This window comes from Rhineura floridana, chromosome 6, assembly GCF_030035675.1.
Source record: "Rhineura floridana isolate rRhiFlo1 chromosome 6, rRhiFlo1.hap2, whole genome shotgun sequence".
Lineage (NCBI taxonomy): Eukaryota > Metazoa > Chordata > Lepidosauria > Squamata > Rhineuridae > Rhineura > Rhineura floridana.
In genome coordinates this window covers 36,435,746-36,451,948 of record NC_084485.1, presented here as the reverse complement: position 1 = coordinate 36,451,948, position 16,203 = coordinate 36,435,746, and the positions used below count along the sequence as shown (strand labels likewise).

General features: G+C 41.1%; 1 long non-coding RNA gene across 1 annotated transcript; it reads left to right on the top strand.

Annotated features, from left to right (window-relative positions):
* Positions 1 to 1,078: 1,078 nt before the first annotated feature.
* Positions 1,079 to 15,480, top strand: LOC133386608 (uncharacterized). Its single transcript, XR_009763207.1, has 4 exons — positions 1,079 to 1,185; positions 11,406 to 11,509; positions 12,185 to 12,306; positions 12,988 to 15,480. It is a non-coding gene; the product is annotated as an uncharacterized LOC133386608 (long non-coding RNA).
* The last annotated feature ends 723 nt before the right edge of the window (positions 15,481 to 16,203 follow it).

The window sequence follows — 16,203 nt, the reverse complement described above, 5'->3', positions numbered from 1 at the left end:
GGGACTAAGGGAAATTTTCAAAATTTATTGATAACAAAAGAAAATAATCATTTGCGCACCACAATGTATAGAAAACCCACAGATAGGAATACCTATCTTAGATATGATAGTTTCCACCCAAAATCCCTCAGACAAAATCTACCTCATGGACAATTCCTAAGAATAAAACAAAATTGTTCCTCAGAGAGAGATTTCTTGGAACAATCACTTGTCCTAAAAAATCAATTGTTTAAAAGGGGATATCCGTCCCATGTTATTGACAATAATTTTGAGAAAGTTGCTGATAGAGAACGCGTTGACATTTTACAGAAGACAGCACCAAAAAACTCTGTTTGTCTGAACTGCAACCTAACTTTTGACCATATCACTAGTAGGTTGCAGAGCAGCATAAAAAGACACTGGCACATTGTACGTCACATCCCTGGTTGTCAAGAGCCACCTTTGATCTCTTTTAAGAGAACCAGGAATTTGAAGGATATCCTAGTCAGAAGTGATTTCAAGGTAAATTTGTATCCAAGCACAAAGGTCCTTCCAGGTACCACTGCACCTAGGGGTCACCACCCCTGTGGTCACTGTGTTTTCTGCAGATACACTTGCAAAATGACGGAATTTACCAATCCAGTCAATCACAAAAGACACACTCTGAATCACTTTTCAACTTGCAACACTTCAAGAGTCATTTATGTGATACAGTGTGGCTGCTCAAAACTGTATGTGGGTCAGACTTCAAGAATGATTAAAAAACGCATAGGAGAGCATCTTAGCAACTTAAGGAATAAAAGGATGGGAGCCCCTCTAGTGGATCACTATAGCCAATGCCCACATTCCATAGCCGATCTAAGATTTTGGGTTTTGGAGAAGGTGTACAGAGAGAATGAAGATATTCTATTAAGAAAAGAGTTATCTTGGATTTTAACTTTAAAAACAATGACCCCTAGTGGGTTAAATGAAGATTTTGAGCTTCTCCCCCTACTGTAAATTTTGAAAATTTCCCTTAGTCCCTCATTTGTTTCTTGCATCCAGGTGTTAGCTGTTCCTCATGCTACAGGGAACATTATTGTATTCACCTGTACTTCGCTTTGGACTGCTTGTGTATATATACAGACAATCCAATTGCATTACTCATTGAGACATTTGACTTTGACACAGTACAGAAAGCGATTTGCTGGTCTTATAATCCATTATGTGAGTATCAGATTGTCCTAAAGACTTATATGTACTATGTATGTGTGTATGATTTTATATGTGTGTAGAGTTAACTTGTCCCTTTTGTTTGATTTACCATAGCCCCTGATGAAAGCCTGCAGATAATAGGCTGAAACGCGTTGGGTTTTATCTATAATAAAAGTTCCTATTTTCCAGCATCTTGGTCTTTGACCCCTTTTTTGGTTTCTCTTTTGGATGCTAGCCACCCCCTGCTCTTATTCAGTCAGCGAGCCATCAGAATATTTCATATGAATGGTGATTCACATTCACTTATCTTCCTTCCTTCCTTCCTTGACTTCCTTCCTCATCCTAAGCTTTGGAGATGAAACTCTAAACATACTTCTAAACATATACATAAATTCAAAGGAGACATAGCTGTCAGTCATGCATCAATCTACGGTAATAAAACAATTAAATTTATTTATTTATTTTGTTTCATTTATGTACCACCATTCCTCCAAGACACCCAAAGTCATTTACAATGACAAATTAGCAGAAACCAAAGGTAAAAAAATATTCTGAAGCCAACTTCAGGAGCTGAAGGCATAATTAACATATCCAGCCCCATTTAAAAAAACTAGGCTGATATACACCAATTCTCTTTCTGGGTGAACTTGTAATTTTTTTTTCTTAGGATGCATCTTGAAGTGCAGTGGAAATGCTCTTTTCATGGAGCATGGATTGGAGGCAGACTGAAGTAGGACTTTCTGTCTCCATCTTCTGAGCTAGCTGGAAGTGATCCTTAACAGAATTAGCCTCTCTGAAGTGGATCAAGATTTTGCTTCAAGCATTAGCAATAAATCTAGGTGACTGCATAGGCATGATCTTGGCAAAGAATGGCACCAGAGACAATGATAACAGAATCACTGGGTGGAATGTGTTGGTTTGGCGCTTGAGTTATTAAAATAGGCTGCCTGAGCAGAGACTGAGCAATGCTTTGGAGTATTGCAGGCTGTGGGATCCATGTCAAAATGAACCAGAAAGACAGATGTTCTATTTGAGAGGCACAAAGCAGCAGAAGCTTGTAATATATCACATCCTACAAGTCAGTATTTTAGCTTCCCGTGGAATTAACACATACTCTGGGCACTTCCATACCAGCCATTCACTGGACACTTTCAGTGTCCCAGGCACTCATGTTTGGGGAGGCATCCTCACAACATTGTGCTTGAGTTGTAAAAATGTAAATGGACTGCCTTCAAGTTGATGCAGACTTAGGGCAACCCTAGAACACAACCCAATTTTCCCATGCAGATTTTCTCTTACTAGGAAAATTCAACTAGCACTTTTAAGACCAATATAGAGGTGAAAAAACTCCAATGGTGTTGCTGTTTCAAAACAGAAATATTCAGTTCTTGGAAGTAGTTTCTTTCTGACTCATGTTAAGTGACATTTTGAGGGGGTGTCTTCTAGTGCCATGCTTCCTCGGTTCGAGTTTGGCACCTGGAATTTTGTTTCCAGGAATAGCCATAGGAAGGCTGTGGCTTTTGCTTCCAGGGACAACAATCTTGCTGTGCATGGAACTTTATTCCTCCCCCCACCCCATTAGTACTGAGCAGGACCTGTGCACCATCAGAAAGCCCAGCCTGGAATTTTGTTGCTAGCCTTTATTGTTGGTGTGCTAGTCCCAGGGTTATTTTTTTTTAAATCCTGACAGTTTCACGTCCCTACTCAGTCAGTTGGGAAGCTCACAATGGGTGGCATTCAATGATAGCTCTACTCAAGAGTAGACCCATTAAAGTTAATAGGCATGACTAACTTAGGTTTATTAATTAATTCAAATGGGTCTATGCTGAATAGGACTTAGTTGAATACAACCCTTACATAGGGCATGTAAGGTTCTTGGAGTTCTTCTCTCTCTGTCCTTCCCAGGAACCTTGTAGAACAGGGGTTCCTAAACTGGTCCGTAGACCACCAGCACCTTGTGAGCTTCCTTTAGATGCTCCGCAGCATGTCTGCATTAAATATTGATCTTGATTTTTAATTGCATCTTTATGGCTTCTTTTTATTTCTTATGTTGCATTTTGCTGTATTGCACTTTGAATTATATGGAATGCAAGTCAAAATGCAATAAAATGCAATATATAAGAAATAAAAGAAGCAATAAAAATGAATCATACCGCATCTAGCGCAGCACATTACAATTGCTGCAAGAGGAAGAAAATTCATTAAGTGGTCTGCTAAGACCCTTGGCAGTTTTCAAGAGGTCCACAGGGAAAAAACTTTGGGAACCGCTGGGGTAGAAACTAGGGCTGGCTGACTGTGCTTCTCTTGAGCAGCTGGTGGGATGGCACTGCAACCTCCTGTAGGGGTGTTGTTGCTGTTATTGTTGTTACGTTTATTACCCGTCATTCACCAGCAGGTCATTCATCCTCCAGGATGGGTTGCAACAATTTAAAATTCAGTACTAAAAACCATTAAAACAAATTACAGTCACAGGAATAGGGTGGGGTGAGAACTGAAAACATACATCTCAGGTGTCAAAGGCCAGGGTAAAGAGGGTCTTCAGCATTCACTGAAAACTGTACAGTGAAGCTGCCAGACACACCTCTGTGGAGAGGGAATTCCACAATTTAGGGGCTGCCACAGAGAATGCCTTCTCTTGAGCCATCCCTCCCCCCCAAAAAAATGAGGGTGGCAGAATAACCAAGAGGGCCCCCAGCGCTGATCTTAACACCTCACCCAAGAGGATCTGTAGGAAAGGAAACAGTCTCTTGGATATGTGGGGCCTAAATCACATAGCACTGTAAACACTAGCCTGAGCACCTTAACTTGGGTCCAGAAATGAACTGGCAAGCAATGCAACTGTTTTAGAACTGGGATTATACGACTTCTAAAAGCAACCCCAGCCAGTAATCTGGCCACTGCATTTTGGACCAGCTGAAGTTTCTGAGTTGTCTTCACGTAGAGCACACTGCAACAATCCTATCTGGAAATCACCACAGCATGGAGTACTGTGGCCAAGTTGTTTCTGTTCAAAAGGAGCCGGAGCTAGTGAACCAGCCAGAGCAGGAAATAGGCACTCCTAGCCACCGTATTTTTGTTTCATTGTATTTTTAATTGTAAATTTTTGTTTTACAAAGAAAAACCAGAAAGAATACAAATATTCTACAATAAGTCATAGAAAATAGGTTATTCATCAGACAGAAAATAAGGCCAGCAATTATGCATTAACAAAAATATTTTTTTTACAATATCAGTGTTTGAATAACTAAAATGAGAGAGAAAGAAAAAAAAATTGAAAACAAATATAATACTGTTGATATTATAGCAGATAACTACATATTTATTACACTGCTTTGAATATCCATATCTTAGCCACCATATTTATGGTGTATTAACTTTGTAAAAGTAAGGCAGCAGGAGGAGGGAAGAGAGTACATTAACTCCCCAGCCGCTGGGCTTCTTGTTGCCGGGAAGAACGGTTACCCCCCTCCCTTCTCAGCTTGTGCTTCTCAAGCCACCTCTTCATCCTTTGACACTCAGCCCCTGTTGCTGGTGTCTCTTGTTTTTATTGTTTTACTTGCTCCTCATAAACTGGAAAAATCTGAGAACAGAGATTGTTTGTTAAACCACTCTGGGAATTGTAGCTCTTTGAGGGGAATAGGGTATCTCATAACAACTCTCAGCATCCTATAACAAACTACAGTGCCCAGGATTCTTTGGAGGAAGCCATGACTATTTGTTGTTGTTATGTGCCTTCAAGTCAATTACAACTTATGGCGACCCTATGAATCAGTGACCTCCAACAGCATCTGTCATGAACCACACTGTTCAGATCCTATAAGTTCAGATCTGTGGCTTCCTTTATCAAATCAATCCATCTCTTGTTTGGCCTTCCTCTTTTTCTACTCCCTTCTGTTTTCCCCAGCATTATGGTCTTTTCTAGTGAATCATGTCTTCTCATTATGTGTCCAAAGTATGATAACCTCAGTTTCATCATTTTAGCCTCTAGTGATAGTTCTGGTTTAATTTGTTCTAACACCCAAGTCTTTGTCTTTTTCGCAGTCCATGGAATGCGCAAATGACTATTTAGTGGTATAATATGGCTTAAAAAGTATGGTGCAGATGGGGCCTTAGTGAGCATTTGATTGGAACCCTTGCAAGGGCTCTTTCTGGGGTGAGCAACAAGATGCTCCTTCTGCCTTACACAACATGCAGAAGTGGGTGCAGAATTCAGGTTCCTGAGAATTTCAGCTTGGACAAGTTTCTAGCCCTGTGGTTGAGAAGATAGGCTTGCAAGTGTATGACCAATGCCTAGTGAAGTGCAGAAATGCAGCAAAAGACCTGTGAGAGGGCTCTGGTCTTGAGCAGCAGGAGGGTATTTCAACTCTAAGGTATGTCAGCAAGGTTTCCTGTGAGAAGCTTTGTACTGTGCCTGTCTGCTCACCATGATTCTAGACACCTTGATTAGCCCTTCACTCGCATGAACACTGAAAATAAAAACAAAATGACATTCATTAGATGTTTTAAAGAGTGCTCAGGCATGTAATCCCCCTGGAATGAAGCAGCCATAACAAGTTACTATAGTGACTGATGCCTATGTCAGTTAGTCTTTTCCTAGGATTAGTCACATTCAAGAAAGAGCAAGCACCGGTGAATGTTTCTAGACTAGACTTTTGCTCTCAGTTGTGCTAAACCACTCTGGCCTGGGGTTGCATCGGTGTAAATAAGGGGGGAAAGTGTAAAACTTCCACCCACCTTATTTTTTTACTTTAAAACCATCACAAACTAAAACCACAGTATTAAAACAAAAGTACAGGGAAGAGTTTAACAGCTGGAAGTTTCACAGTTAGGTATCAGAATTGAAACCTGCAACAAGTTCAAAGTTAGGTGTAAAAATAGAAAGTAATTTCCATACATTTAAGAAACTGAAATACATATGTTTCTCCCTACCATGAGGAAACAACAGCAATATTTGTCTAATGTCCCTGCAGTGATTTTTTCTGTGGACATATCCTTACAGCAAACTTATATATACATTCTGTGGATGTATACACACCATACATTTAAAGCACATTTACCTCTCCCCAAAGTATCCTGGAAATATAGTTTAAGGGTACTGGGAATTGTAGTTCTGTGAAGGAATAATAATAATAATTCACTAATATGCAAAAAAAACACCCTTGCAGTTTAAGAATGTACCTATAGCCGACAGATATTTCTATCAAGCTTTAAAAAGCTGGGAAATTGGGTAGCTATAGTGAATGCATGTGCCACCATGGTGAGTGGTGGCAAAACCTGCAATCAGCCCAAATGACAGAAACAAGACATGTGCAGTGCTGATCTTGTTTTAGCAGGGAGGAAGCAACAATACTGACAATTGGTATAGTTCAGGTAGTCATTTTAAATATATTTGATTTACTTTGCAATTTTAGTGAAGTTTCCTTTAAGTAAATTATTTTCTTTTGCTTCTGTTTCTGTGAATATGTGAAGTACACTCAGTGTAGGAGAAAGAAGCCATAAGGCAGCAACTAAGCAGAACAATGGCAGTGAAGAAGCATGAGGGGAAAAAACTTCTTAGAAGTAGGGAGATTTTAGAGGAATTGGGTGTGTGTGTGAAAGCACTCCTTTTACCCTGAAAATCAAATCAGGCAAACATTCAGACCAGCCCTAATATATGATGCTTGATGGGATGGGGGAAGGAGAAAGAGAGGGTGTGTTTTATATCTTGTTTAACCTGTGGTTTTGCATTACAGAGACAAACTGCAGGCTTGTACCAGGGAGTGGCATTTGATTCTTGAGCCTCTGAGCTTGGGAATTTTGAAGTCTGGTTTGAGATGTGCTCACTGTTTCCATTCTGTATGTCATTGTTGGAGGACTAGAAGTGGCGAGAACTTCCATAGCCACTACCAGCAGTAGCAGGAGTGGAGTCAGTGGCACGGGGCAGAGAAACTGGGCCACATATTTCCTAAGAGTAGCAGTTGTGACATGTCTGTGAAAAACTTTGCTCCCATCTGTTGTGATTTGGATGCCACTTTTGGTTCCAGTAATTCTATGGTGTCCAAAACAATGTTTGCTCCAGTATCGATAGATGAGTTCCAGTTGTTGAGGCCTGATTAACTGGACAAGATGCATGAATGAGTACTGCCTACCACATGTGCATTTGACCCTTGACCCTTGTCCGTTTGGTCTGGTCCACACTTTTTATTTTCTTAATATGCAGGCATTTACTCCCTATCTGTGCTTCTTTTGTTTGTTCGAGGTTGATAGTAAAAGAATTGGTTAGATATATACTTGGATGTTATATACAATTACCCTGTAGAGAGATATATCGACAGCAGGTTGAAGGTTCCTTTTGCGTTCTGTGCAGCTAGTTAGGACAGTGTGCATTTTCTTGCCTCAAGGATTAGGCTGCTGCTTCCCTTCTCACCACTATAGGCAGGGAATGAAAAATGAACATCCCTGGTAAGGAGGCCACACATCCCAGCCTTGGTCAAGGAGGATATTGCCAATAGCTTTGACATAGCAATAAATTCAACAGCTCTCCCTCTCTCCCTCCCTGTGTGTGTGTGTGTGCATTTGTCAGACAGATAAAGTAAGACTGAATTATTATCTGGGATATTCCATTGGGAAGAATAATAAGATGGAAAAAGAGACCAGAGAGAGCACCAGAGAAAGTGAGGGAGGAAAAACTAAAAGAAATATGATGTTAGCATCTGCATCATGTTGGTTGCTAAGTACTGTTAGGATAAAGGAAGTTGAGAGTCCGGCTAGATCATTTATGGCTCAGTCTTACGGAACTGAATTGTTACAGGACAGTTGGTTACCAGCTGCTGTGCCATACTGCTGGGCAGGGAACCAGTGAACACCCAGAATGGGAACTCTTCAGCTCTGTATGCAAAGCCAACACTGAAGCATGGAAGTTGGATATATAGGTTGGATCCATTTGGTGTGGAAGCTGCTTGTGGAACGTAATGGACACTTTCTCAGTCTGTCCAGTGACTGTGGAAGGGCTTAGCCTTGCACTTTGAACCCTGGGAAAACGGCCTAGCTTGCTACCCAGTCTCCTTGGGTAGACAACCATGTAGCCCTCTGCTAAGGAATTCCTGTCATTCTGTCTATGACTGGGAAAGGGGGTCAGCTGTTTCTTCAGCTTTTGCCAGAGAGTTGGCATACTCCTCGGCTGGAATTATGTCTGATCTTTGCACTGAAAGTTATATTGGTTTTCCCCACTTTTTCCTTAGACCTGAACTAATAGCAGGCCGCTTCCAGGGGCAACAGTAGTACAATGTGGTGCCTCCTTTAAGGGCCTCAGTTATTCGACTTGCATTAGCCTCAGTTCTAGGTTTCAGCCCTCCTTATCTCTGTGTATACCTTTGCAGGCCCTCATACTGCCTGTATAGCATTTTTCCTTGCTAATGATGTTAGCAGGATATCATCATGAACTTGCTGCTAGGGGAGTCGTCACGAGCAGATCCCTGGGTGATATCATCTCTTGCAAATTCCATGCAGCCTTATTAGGCTCATTATTAGGCCCATTTCAGCGTTCAGCTAGCTGGACCCTGTTCACTAGCTGTTTGCGTAACTTTCCTCTAGATTGATTACATAGCTCTCTGGGCGGTTTACAACAATTAAAACATTAAAAACAATTATACAAATTTAAAAACACATTTTAAAAAAGCAATTTAAAAACACATGCTAAAATGGATCCATAAGCAGACTTGGAACAAGTATATAAAGAGAGACAAAAAAAGGCAGATTATAATAGCAACAATTTCTCTTATTACTGTTTAGAGGAAATTCACCAATATCATCCTAGTTTTTGGAAGGTCTTTCAAAAAGGTGTGTGTGTGAGAGAGCGTGTGTGTGTTTTGCAACAAAATTCATGCTTGTACATAATACAGGATCATTTCTCAGAACTGTCTTGGGGACATCCTTAATGCCTGGATAATCAGAAGCCTAGTAATAAACAGGAGTGCTAGCTCCACACAGGGTAAACAAGAACACAGGGAATAGTCAATGATCAGAGTTTTGGAACAACTAAGTTTGTTAAAAAAAAAAACAGGAGTTCTAATATACTGAAAATACATCCCACATACTTCCACAATGGCTGCAAGTTGCCTCCAGCCCTACCTAGATATACCTTAGAACAGGGCCAATGCGGTGCCCTCCACATCTTGTGGACTACAATTCCCATCCATACGAATTCAGGTTTGGGGCAGATGAGCATGGTTTGGTGAAAATGACCTCGTGGGCTAAACTGGGGCATGTGCAGGACCTAATTAGGTTGGTGGGCCAGAGGTTCCCTACCCCATGCTGCCTGAGACAGCTGTCTTGCTCTTCCTCATGGTAGGACTGGCCCTGCAAGCAGATAGCACAAGTTTCTGCAGGGAAGAAGGCTTTGTGCATACAGTTGGTCCATTTGAGCAAATAGGACACTGCACCACCAACTTTAATCTGTTATCAGTCACCCCCACGTGCTTGCCTTATGACTTACAACCAGTTGGGGATGGCAGTGGATCTGTCTGTCATTGGCTCCAGCTCCACCTACTGTTGGTCTCCCTGCCTTCCACTTTACCAATCCCAATGGGCACCAGCCATCACTGCTACAGATATTTGTAATGTACTCATGGACACCAGGGGAGGGCTATTTGGCATCCACTCTCTGCTCCCTTGTTGTTCTACATGGGAACAATGACTTTTGAATAGGGCTTCAGAGTGTCAGGATTTCCTTAAGACATGGACCTCTATGTTTGCTTGGCGTGTCTTCTTTCCCCTGAGCCAACACATCTTAGAAGACTGCACTGGTTTGGGCAAAAGAAAACAATTCATCCAGATTGGATTCCTTCACAGTGCCAGCTTCCAGAAATCTGGCTTTTACTTCCACCCAGTTTTGAGCAATAATAATAATGATGATGATGAAGAAGAAGAAGAAGAAGAAGAAGAAGAAAATTCTAAATGGTGTTGGGTTCTCCATTGATTGATAATGCCACATGCATTAACGTTGTATCCCTATTAATAATCTTCAGCAGTGTACGTTCAGTCAGCTCCTGACATATCCAGACATAAGGAGCCATTCATTTACCCTATAAATAGCAGTACAGAGAGTCCTCCAAGACCAAAAGGAGGAGGTTACTGGCTCCCTCATTATATGAAATGCAGCTGCTGCCACAAATTGATTACCTTGGCCTTCAGAGAGGCTTCTTTCCTCCAACAAAGCATCTACTGCACTTCAACATGGATGCCAATAAACCAACTTTTTTGTGATTTTGGGGGGCTCTTAAAGACTGTTATATCAACATGTTCCTTATTATTCACCTACCTTTGTGCTACTGCTGGGGATGTATAACATTGGAATATACAGGAGATGGGACTCACCAGAACATCTAGTAACAACTGCCTGTTGTTGCTGAGCCTTTCAGCATGCATTAAACTTGGAATGCCAGAGAGGCTGGAAAAATCCCTACAATGGAGGAAATCTTTAGCATTTTTTAAGTCTCTACATACAAAATAAGTTTACTAGAGACTCCACCAGACAAGCATGTCAATTGGTCGCCCTGCACCAAAGGACCCCAGTGACTTCCTGATTTTGTTTCCACAAGGTACTGACCTCTAATGTGAGTCCTTTGGACAGAGCCAGCAGGGAGAATATGAAAATAAAAATAATTATGCTTGGGATTCTATTTTGCAGCTTTTCTCCTACCTAGCTTTCCCAGAGACTTATTTTATTGGGGGGGGGCTCATTAACATTGCTGCTGAACACAGGACCAAGTCAAACAGAATTGGACTGGGCATGCATTGGGTTGGGCATGCATGGGGTAGGGAACCTTCGGCCCACCGATCTAATTAGGCCCAGCATTTTGGCTGGATGGCCTGCCATGAGGAGACATGGGGCACTCTTTGGCCCATCAGTTGGAAGAAAGGTATATATCTTCTATTTGCAAATGTTCCAAAGCCAGGGCACGAGTGGAAAGAAGGAAGGGAAAGAGAGGCATAGTTAGGTACAGCAGAGCCCCACTCATATGGCAGGCTACGTTCCAGACCCCTGCTGTAAAGTGAAAACCGCTGTAAAGCGGAACTCATTGAATAGAATGGTGTGCGATGCCCGAAAACTGCCGTAAAAACGGAACAAGCACCGTATGAGTGGGGCTTTAGTCTAATTGTGTCTAATTGAGACTGCTGTATTAGTGAATTGCTGTAAAGCGAAGCGCTGTAAAGCAGGGCTGTTGCAAAAATGTTGTTTGTTTCCCTGGTAGGCTGTCTCCGAATTACCACCAAGAACGAGAAGTTAGCCAGTCGAGGGTTCAACCATGTTTTATTATCGAGAATAGAGACACTCTTACTATGCTCATGCATCAAGGTAAGTTGTCTGGCCATTAGTGTGGCCAGCGTCCTTTTATATTCTATTTCACTATATATTTTGCATACTATGCTTTTGGGAAGATTTCAGCATTAGCAACAAAATGAAACTTATCATGGGCTACTGCCTTTTGGCTGTATGTCATTCTCATCTATGTCAATAACATCTACATCAATAACATCTACCATCCACTTCAATAACATCTACCATCCAGTCAATAAGATAAGTTGAACAAGATACATATATTCAAGCTAACATTGTTCTCCTAACAAGATACATGTATCCAAGCTAACCTTCTGTTTTCCTTTGCCAGTTTGTCAGCATATTTCGTCCCAAGTTTTCTATAAGGCCTCTCATGAGACCTCTAACATAGCTGTACTTTGGTTCAGCATTACATATCAATACATATTCTAAGCATAATTATAACCTGGGTTTTCTCAACAGGGCCCTACTGTAATTTTAGACTCTAGACTTAATGGTCTAATGGGAGCTCTTCTCTTTAGATGGTAACATGTATTACTACAATTACTTGAAAATGTTATAAGGCAGCCCTGCTGCTTGGGTGGGGGGGGCATTCTCCTCATTCTGCTGAGTGAAGCCCTGGATGGCTGCCTCAAAATCCTGTGTAGAAGGAAGGAAAGAAGGCTTTCATAATACTCTTCCTCTCAATTCCAGATTTTGGACTTCTGAATTAGTTTTATTTTTCCAAAGTGGAACTGGCAAAGTGGAAAGGCCATCACTCAGTGGAAGAGCATCTGCCTTGCATGCAGAAGATCCCCAATCCCCAGTATAACCAGGTAGGGCTGGAATACAACGCTGTTTGAAATCCTGGAAATTCACTGCCAGTCAATATAGGCTAGAGATCCAATGATCTGTCCATTTCAATTCTTTCAATTTCTCATTTTTCCAGTCTTAAATTCAGTTCTCCATATTTCTGCAGCAATTTGCAATTGTTTAAAAAACAAATCCTCATGAAAATTCTTAAGCATTTTAGTGTCAATTTCTCCTAATACATCTTTGTATGCAGTTTTGATTAATGTACACATTTTTGCACGAAACTTATCTTAATATAATGCTTATTTGCATTTTGTTTTCACCATTATCTTCATTTTGTGCACACTTTCCCCTAATACATGCATTTTTGTAAACAATGGTTGGTTGGAGAACTGTATCACAAAATTTGGATAAGTGCAAATTGCAAAGGATGGCTGTGTTTCGGTTCTCATATTATTTTGGAAAGTGTGAATTTGATAAATTTGGCTTTTAATGTGAACTGAATTGAATTTCTCCCCTATCCCTAATGTAGACATAACAATACTGTACTGGATGGGACCAATGGTCTAACTCAGTATAACACAGCTTCCTATGTTCCAATACTCCTATGACAAACAAGTCTTTCTGCATTGTTCCACTTCTTAATTTTGTACACAGATTTTAGTTTCTTTATGTTTTCCCCTCTTTGTTACAAATGCACACAGATGTACCGCCAAAATTCTGGGGGTGGAGTTGAGAAACAAATCATGGTTCCATCAAGATCCTTTTTGTGGCATTCTTCCAACGTGCAGCAATAAAAGCGACAATAATTTCAATAGGATCATATCTATGATCTGATCAAGGTTGCTTTTTTACCGTGTTTTGTCATCACTGCACATCAGGCATACAGAGGAGGGAAAAGATGCTGAATGAACTGAAGCTGCAGCAAACTGAACATGCTCCAATTCCAGAATTAATTTTAGAAATTCTCCTAACTGAAAAGAAAATATCTGAAATTCTAGGAGTTATGATGATGATGCCCGCAGAAACAATATAATGCTTTCACCTGCTGGACAAGGAAAGAAAATGAAGTTTCCAATGTAACATGTTTGCAGAATGAAAAACTTTAACAGACCAGTAGGATAAGGTTTAATTTGCATAATTTATATGGGCCTCAATATTAATCTTGAGTTGCCGTGGCTTGCGTGAGCTTCCCTGGCTTGTAAGCTTCCCAAGGGCATCATATTATGCCAGCACTTTATCATCTTTAGTGACTTCTGGTCTGTTTCTGAGCCCAGTTCAAACTGCTGACTTTGACCTGTAAAGGCTTGACAGCTTGGAACCTCAGTACCTGGAGGATCAGTTCTCACTACATGGGCCTACCCAGGCCTTAAGGTAATCTTCTGAGGCGCTTTTCTGAGCATCCCAACCAAATGAGGTGAAAGGGCCTCATGACTATGAAAGGGCCTTTTAAGCAGTGCCACCTCACTAGCTGTGGAATGGCCTCCCCAGGAAGGTCTGCCTGGCACCTACTTTCTGGTGCCAGACAAATCCTTTTATTTTTTCTTTCTTTTTAGTTTCCGCAGGTCTTTTAACTTATTTGTTTAGTATGGTTTCAGCTCTATGAATTTTCACTCTTTTGTTTTGTGGGGTTTTTTAAAAATAAAATGTATGTAATGCTGCAGGGGTTTTTTAAGCAGGCCTTTTAGTTGTGTTCTATTTCATGCTATAGTTGTGTTCTGTTGTATTTTTATTGGGCTTTATCCAACTGTGCCCCTCCGATGATGGAAGGCTATGGGTGGAATGGAAAGGAGGCATTTTTTGCTACTTCCCCCTTCCTTCTGAAGCCCATTGCATGTGTGTGTATGGGCGCGCACGTGCATGCGTGCACACACAATCTGCTCCAGATGGTTGGGAAACCCTTTGGAACAACAACTGAGGTGGCATGGGGGGGGACTTCAGGCTCCAACAGAAGGAAGGAATTTGGGACAATAAGCTTCCTCCCTTTTCCACTCATAGGAGCCTCTGGTGGCTCAGAGAGCTTTCCATCAGTAGAGGAACAGAACTGCATACAACCCATTGTATTATTTTACCTTGTAACCCACCTGGAGAATTTCTGTTATGGGGTGTTAAACAGTTATGTATAAATAGTAATGTAAAATAGTATAAACAAGCAAGCAAGCAAGCAAGCAAATCCTGGGAAGCAGAACACACTAGATGGACTTTTGGTATGCTCAAAATGTGGCTGATTGTCTGTCTTTGTTTCCAAGCACATTAGAATGCAATTTCTAGTGACAAGAATTGAGAAGTTTTGACCATATAAATTGTGTGCATCCGAGTGCTTTAAAAAATATTTTGGCAGCGAAATAGCCCCCTTCTTTCAGACTGAGCACCATATCATTCATTACGTCTGTTCTGTCTGTTGCTGGTTCCATGGTGGAGTCAGTAAAAGTTTTGTCGAGTCTCATTTCCTCCAAGGAAAACTGGATGGGAGATGTTGACTTCTGCATTTTACAGCTCTCTGAGCTTTCATCCAAAAATAAGGAGGGGGGTTGTTTAACTAGAACTTTCCATGCTGGATCTTTCAGTGGAAAAAGTGGGGGGAACAAAGCAAAATTGGCCAATGGGGAATCAAAGCACTGGGCACATCTCTGTTGTCAGCCACAAAGAAGGCAGGAAGGTCTGATGGATATGGACCAAGACCTTCATAGCCTTATGACTGGCTCCATCACTAATTTGTTGCATGGCTTCAGACAAGAAACTATACACTTTGGCCAAGTTGTTCGACTCCATGGATAGGAGGTTTAGTTAATATTTTCACAATACTTTAGAGAGAATGGTGCGGTTTCGGTCTGTAATAGAATTTGGCTTCCTGGAATTGAATCACACATGAGAGGGCATTGGTTGATATTTTGATTTTATGTTTATTATTTATTTCATTTATTACATTTTTATCCTGCCCTTCCTGCAGGGCAGCAAAGTTAAAGGTAAATAAAATGATTTTAATATTACACATCACTTGACTCACAGCTGTAAATTCACTCATTGAAGCACATTAGATTTGAAGTGATGTGATCTTTCAAATATACAAGTCATCACAACATTGCAGCTGCAGAGTACTGAACATTCAGGTGTGAATTCACCATCATCCTCTTCACCAGTTTACAACAGCAACTGGAGAGGGTTGTGGGTTACTAGGAAATGACTTGGAAACATAATTACTGCTGCAGTTAAAAAGAGAAAAATCCAGTTTTTACATTCATTTGATACATATATTAAACAATGTAATAACACTGTTAATACATGAAACTTTAATCTGGTCCATGTTACCTGATTAATTATTTGTGATACCTGAATGCAGTAATTCTGAACTTTTTGACAAATCCATGATACAAACTTGCATCAATCATACAACATTTCCAACATCCAAACATATTAGTTCAATATATTGTTGCGCGCCTCCCCAATCTCCGAGCGGTGAGATTTCAGGGGTCCCTGCACTCCTCCAGGGTTTGGTTTCCTTTGGGAAGAAGGTCAGCGGAGACTGCGGTGTCTTTATGAAATATGGTTTGTTTATTTATACACATTCCAACCTGAGCTTAGGATGGAGGAGTTCAACGCATCAGCAGTCCAATATCCAGCTTTTCCATCTGGGTTGCAGGAGGCATCCTAAAGCCATGGTGCAGAGGGGATAGCCTCTCTGCCTGCCTCCAGCCCCAGCCATTCTCTAGACCATTCTAAAAACACTCTAAGCACAAACTTCTACTAGCCGCCAGGAAGGGGGGGAAGGCTCCCCTGAAGAGTTTCAATGATAAAAGGGTCTTCCTGGCCCATTCACCAGTTGCTGGGCAACTGATAGACCCATTATCCTACCTGGCCACTCTATTAGCTTTACAAAGGAGAGACTCATCTGACCAGCAGAGCGAGTTCCTCATTCCAAG